Source organism: Muntiacus reevesi, chromosome 11 (assembly GCF_963930625.1).
Source record: "Muntiacus reevesi chromosome 11, mMunRee1.1, whole genome shotgun sequence".
Classification (NCBI taxonomy): Eukaryota; Metazoa; Chordata; class Mammalia; order Artiodactyla; family Cervidae; genus Muntiacus; species Muntiacus reevesi.
Window position 1 is genome coordinate 50963044 of NC_089259.1, and position 6000 is coordinate 50969043.

Here is a 6000-nt window from a genome sequence, read left to right on the forward strand (position 1 = left end):
CAAATACTTACAAGTCTCTAAGCCTCAGATTCTTCATGTGTGAAAATGGGATAAAAGTTCTCACTTCATAGAGTTGCAGAGAAGACAAAATGGGAAGATGAATTTGAAGCCTTTATCATAGTGCCTGGCGCATGGTAAGTAGACACTGTCTGCTGTCATTATCACTGTTTGATTGACTTTATTGCTGGTGTTGCTTTTGTTAAGCAGAGACCTGAAGGATAAAGGGCAGTAAGCTAGTTAACAAGTTAACAAGTTGTTCTATTAGTTATTAGTTCTATTAGTTAACAAGTGTTCTATTAGTTAACAAGTGTTCTATTAGTTAACAAGTGTTCTATTTAGGCAGTCCACTATGCAAAGACACAAAGCCAAGAAAGCACAGTGTGTTCAAGTAACTAAAAGAAATTCATTATGGCCAGAGAACAGAGTTCTCTGTTGAGAATAAAGTGATTTTGAGGGTTGAGGGTTCAGAATAAAAATGATTTTGAAGTCACTGGATCTGCATTTTCAAAACTGTGGCTCATTACTAACATGGAGTTCTTGTTAATGTTTTCCAAAACTAGAGAAGGGTCAGTGGAGATGGGGAGTGATCTAGTGCTTTGAGGAATATTTTAGAACTTGGGGATTAGAGGTGGTGTGAGGACAGAGAGTAGAGGAGGCAAGGATAAATCTCCATTTCTGGTTTGAGCAAGGAGAGTAGCATCGCTCCTTGAGACAGGTAACACTGAATGAAGAGAATCTTAGGGTACATCTTAGGAATGGTGGGTTCATTCTGGTCATATTTCAGTGAAGATCTCTTGGGGATCTCCAAGTAGAACATCTAGTAGGCAGGCACATATAAGTATCTGAAACATAGGAGAGAGAGCTGTTTGAAGGTCATCAGCAAAGAAGATAATTAAAGTCAAGACAGTGTCTGAAGCTACTCAGAGAATATGTGAAGAGCAGAAAAGGGTCCAAAATAGACAATGAAAAATAACCACATTTAAGAAACAGGTAAGTTTTTTTTTAAGACTAAGAATTATGTGAAGGAAGATACTTTCTAAAATACCATGCTATTGAAGAGCAATTTTCTTTCCTAGACAAACCACATCCTAAAATTAAATGAAGAGTATCATCTCTGTCTTATTATTAGTTTTAGTAAAAAATTATCTAAGCATATAGCTATTATAATCTCTGTAGCTATTTTTGGTAATAGTTTGCATCACACTTAAGTAATTTCCCTCTACTTCTTTTATAGTTAATATTCTTTATGAAATAATTGCTGTTTTTTTTAAGTGACTAACATTTATAAATATAATCATATAAGTTATCTCATTTAATTTTTTAATGCTGTTTTCATGTTGAATCATTCATGCATTCCTGGATGAAACTCTACTTCTCCTATTTCTTATGGACCCATATATTAGCATTTTATTTAGAATATGTATCTGTATCATGTCAAATTTTTATCTGTATTTTTCATTTTGTACTATTTCAGTAAGCTTTCAGGTGTTTCTACTTACTCAGTAAAATAAAAATATTAAATAATTGGTATAAATATTAGAAAAAGAACAACAAAGATTTCTTTATTTGACCCATGAAATTCTAGTATCAAGCTGCAATAAGAAAATTTGGGAAGATGTCTTGGTGCAGAATAAATACACAAAAAACAATTGCTTTTGTCTATATTACTAGTAACCACTTATTATTTGAAAGGGCAGAGTGTTCCATTCATAAGAATCATAAAACTTATAACTCACCTAGGAATTAATTTAACAAGAAAGACACATGACCTAAATGAACAAAGACAAAAAGCCTCATTAAAAGATGAAGAAAAGGGACAACCCAGTGATCCAGTGGCTAGGACTTGGTACTTTCAATGCAGGGGGCCTGGGTTTGATCCCTGGCCAGGGAACTAGATCCCTCATGCCACAACTTAAGAGTTCACAGGCTGCAACATAGATTGAGGATCTTTGTTGCCACAGCTGAGACCCAACATGGCCAATTAAATAATAAACAAACATTTAAAAGGATAAAGAAAAGAATGGAATAGAGAGACAGACCATGTTTTTGGAAGACTTGGTCTCATAATGTGGCCAACGCTTACCAAATCCAATGCAATGTCAATCAAAATTCCAATTTTTTTCTTAGAACTGGGCAAAATTATTTTAAATTTCATATAAAAAATACAATTTTGAGATAGCAATAAAATCTTTACCACAAAACCATTAAAATAAAGCATACTATTAAAACTAAAAAATATTAAAAAAAAAAAACTTTTATTATCAAGAGTTGAGACTTGCACAAGAAGAAAATAGAAAAGTAGAAGAAAGTAGAAAGCCAAGAAATATATCCATTTGTATAAGCATGTAATGTATTACAAAATACATCGGCATTTCCATTCAATGGGAGGAAAAAAGTGGTTTTTTTGGTGGATACTAATCTGAAAAAAACCACAAACTTAAGAGTCTAATTTATTTCATGCATAAATTTCATATGAATTAAATATCTAAATGTAAAAACAAATAACACTAAAAGGAACAATTTTTAAATATTCGTGTAAACTTGGCATGGCAGAGAATTTTTTTATTAATTTGGTCACACTTTGTGGCATGTGGGATCTTAGTTCCCTGACCAGGAGTCAAACCTGCAGTCTGTGCTTTGAAAGCACAGAGTCTTAACAAGTGGACCAACAGGGAAGTCTCTGTAAAGAACTTCTCAAACAGAAAAAAAAAAAAAAACCTAGAAGCCATGAAGGGAAACATAGTTTGCTTATATGAATCTTTTTGTGATTACATGACAAGAGATATAAGCAAAGCCAAAATGTACACTAGAGAAAAATATCTGCAACTTAGATAAAAAGTGCAGTGGACATCTATCATTTGTGATAACTGAACTCTTGACTATTCTTCCTAGATTTTAATAGATTATCACATTGCCAATTTTAACCCACTTTCATACACTGAAATTCAGAAATTCCACTTTCCCAGCATTCCTTGCATATGGGCTATAGCCGTCTTACCTGTATTCAGCCAATCACGTGCAGCTCCATAAATCTTAAAGATTGAGAACTAAACTGCTTGAGGGAACAGGCTCTACAAGCCTTAACTGATTTTGCTGGAGCCAGGAGTGGTTGAGAGGGCATCAGAGGCCATACCACAGTAGTGAATGTTCTCTTCAGGTTAGTTCTTCAACATTATTTTGTGTTGCTCTTGAAAAATGAGTCCCAGATCTTGTTTCTCAAGACTGTCTACTGATTCTGTGAGCTGCCCACATATAGGTCAGCAAATTCCTGACTGCCTAAACCAGTCAGCTTCCACTGTTACCAACAGAAAACCCAAGATAAAGTTGGATTTATTCCAGGGACACAAGGATACTTCAATATTCTCAAATCAAATAATGTGATACAGCACACTAACAAAAGGAAGGACAAAATTCACACGATCATTTCAATAGATAGAGAACAAGCATTTGACAAAATTCAGTACACATTCATGATAAAAAGTCTCATAGAAGTGGGTATAGAAGGAATATATCTCAATATGATAAAGGCCACTTATGACAAACCATAGCTAACATCATACTCGAGGGTGACATAGTATTGGAGGTCCTAAGCACAGCAATCAGACAAGAAAAAGAAATTAATGGCATCCAAATTGGAAGAAAAGAAGTAAAACCTTCACTATTTTCAGATACATAATATTTCATATGGAAAGCTCTAAAGTCTCCACCAAAAGACTACTAGAGCTAATAAATGAAGTCAGCAAAGTTGCAGAAAACAAAATTAGTTTGCAGAAACCTGTTGCTTTCTATACAATAATAATGAATTACCAGAAATTTTTCTAAGAAAATTTTTAAAATCCCATTGAAAACTGCATCCAAAAGAATAAAAGACCTAGGAACAAACTTAACCAAGGAAGTGAAAGACCTATACTCTGAAAACTATAAAATATTGATGAAGGAAACTGAAAATGATACAAAGAAATGGATGATATCCCAAATTTTTTCATTGGAAGAATTAATGTTGTTAACATAGTAATATTAATACCTCCCAAAGCAATCTAGAGATTTAATGAAATCCCTAACAAAACACTCATGACATTTTTCACAGAACTAGAATAACCCTAAAATTCACATGGAACCATAAAAGACCCTGAATTGCCAAAACAATCTAAAGGAAAAAGAACAAGGCTGGAGGTACCACCCTCACAGACTTCAAAACAGCGTTCTACTGGCACAAAAACAGACACATTGATCAACAGAACAGACAGAGAGCCCGGGAATAAACCCATACACCTACGGTCAATTAATACAACAAAGGAGGCAAGAATATACAATGGAGAAAAGACAGTCTCTTCAGTAAGTGAAATAACATTTCCTCACACCATATACAAAAATAAACTCCAAATGGATTAAAGACCTAAATATCAGGCTTGAAACCATAAAATTCCCACAAGAGAACATAGGTAGAACACTCTTCGATATAAATCATAACAACACATTTTTGGATCTGTCTCCTAAGGCAGAAAAAATTAAAAACAAAAATGAACCAATGGGACCTAATTAAAACTAAAGGCTTTTATATAGCAAAGGAAACCATCAACAAACTGAAAAGACAGCCTATGGAAAGAGAAAAAATATTTGCAAATGACATGACTGACAAGGGTTTGGTATCCAAAATATATAAACAGCTCATACAAATTGATATCAAAGTAACAAACACCCCAATCACAAATGGGCAGAAGACACGAACAGATATTTTTCCAAAGAAGACATACAGACAATAGGCCAATGAAAAGATGCTCAACACCACTAAATATTAGAGAAATGCAAACCCAAACCATGAGATACTGCCTCACACCCACCAGAATGGCTATCATCAAAAACACCAGAAACACCAAACATTGGCAAGGATGTGGAGGAAGCAGAACCCTTGAACACTGCTGGTGGGATTGTAAATTGGTATATTCCGCACCAGGGAAGCCCATATTTATACAGGCACTATGAAAAATAGCATGGCGTTTCCTTAAGACACTAAAACTAGAACTACTATATGATCCAGCAATTCCACTCCTGGCTGTATATCCAGAAAAGATGAAGACACTAATGCAAAATGATACATGCACCCCAATGCTCACAGCAGCACCATTGCCAAGACATGAAAGCAACCCAAATGTCCATCAACAGACAGGCGTCCTATACATACACACACCCACACTTGTGCGTGTGTTAGTAGCTCAATCGTGTCTGACTCTTGACCCCTAAGAGTGCAACCTGCCAGGCTCCTCTGTCCATGGGGATTCTCCAGGCAAGAATACTGGAGTGGGTTGCCATGCCCTCCTCCAGGGGATCTTCCCAACCCAGGGATTGAACTCAGGTTTCCTGCACTGCGGGCAGACTCTTTCATGACTGAGCCACCAGGAAAGCCCATATATATATATAAGGGAATACTACTCAACCATAAAAAGGATGAAATTCTGCCACTGGACACTGTGTATGGACCTAGAGAATCTTATGCTTAGTGAAATAAGTCAGAGAAAGACAAATGCTGTATATTACTTATATGTGGAATTAAAAAATAATACAAATGAATGTTTACATCAAAACAAAAAACTCATGTATAAACAGAAAACAAACTAGTGGGTACCAGTGGGGATAGGGAAGTAGGGAGAGGCAAGAGAGGGGTATAGAATTAAGAAATACACACTAGTATATATAAAATAGATAAGCAAAAAGGATATATTGTATATCATAGGGAAATGTAGCCATTATTTTATAGTAACTTTTAATGGAGTATAATTTGTAAAAATACTGAGTCACTATGCTGTACACTTAAGACCAATATTGTAACTTAAAAAAAAATACAATTGATAAAAGGACAAAGTAAAAAAATTGCTTAATAAAAAGTAAAAAATACAATTGATAATAAAATGTTTTAAATAGCAAGTTACCAAACAATCTGCACAGTATGACCCCAATTTTTTTAAAAAAAATACAGATAATAGGCTCAGATGGTTAGGAATC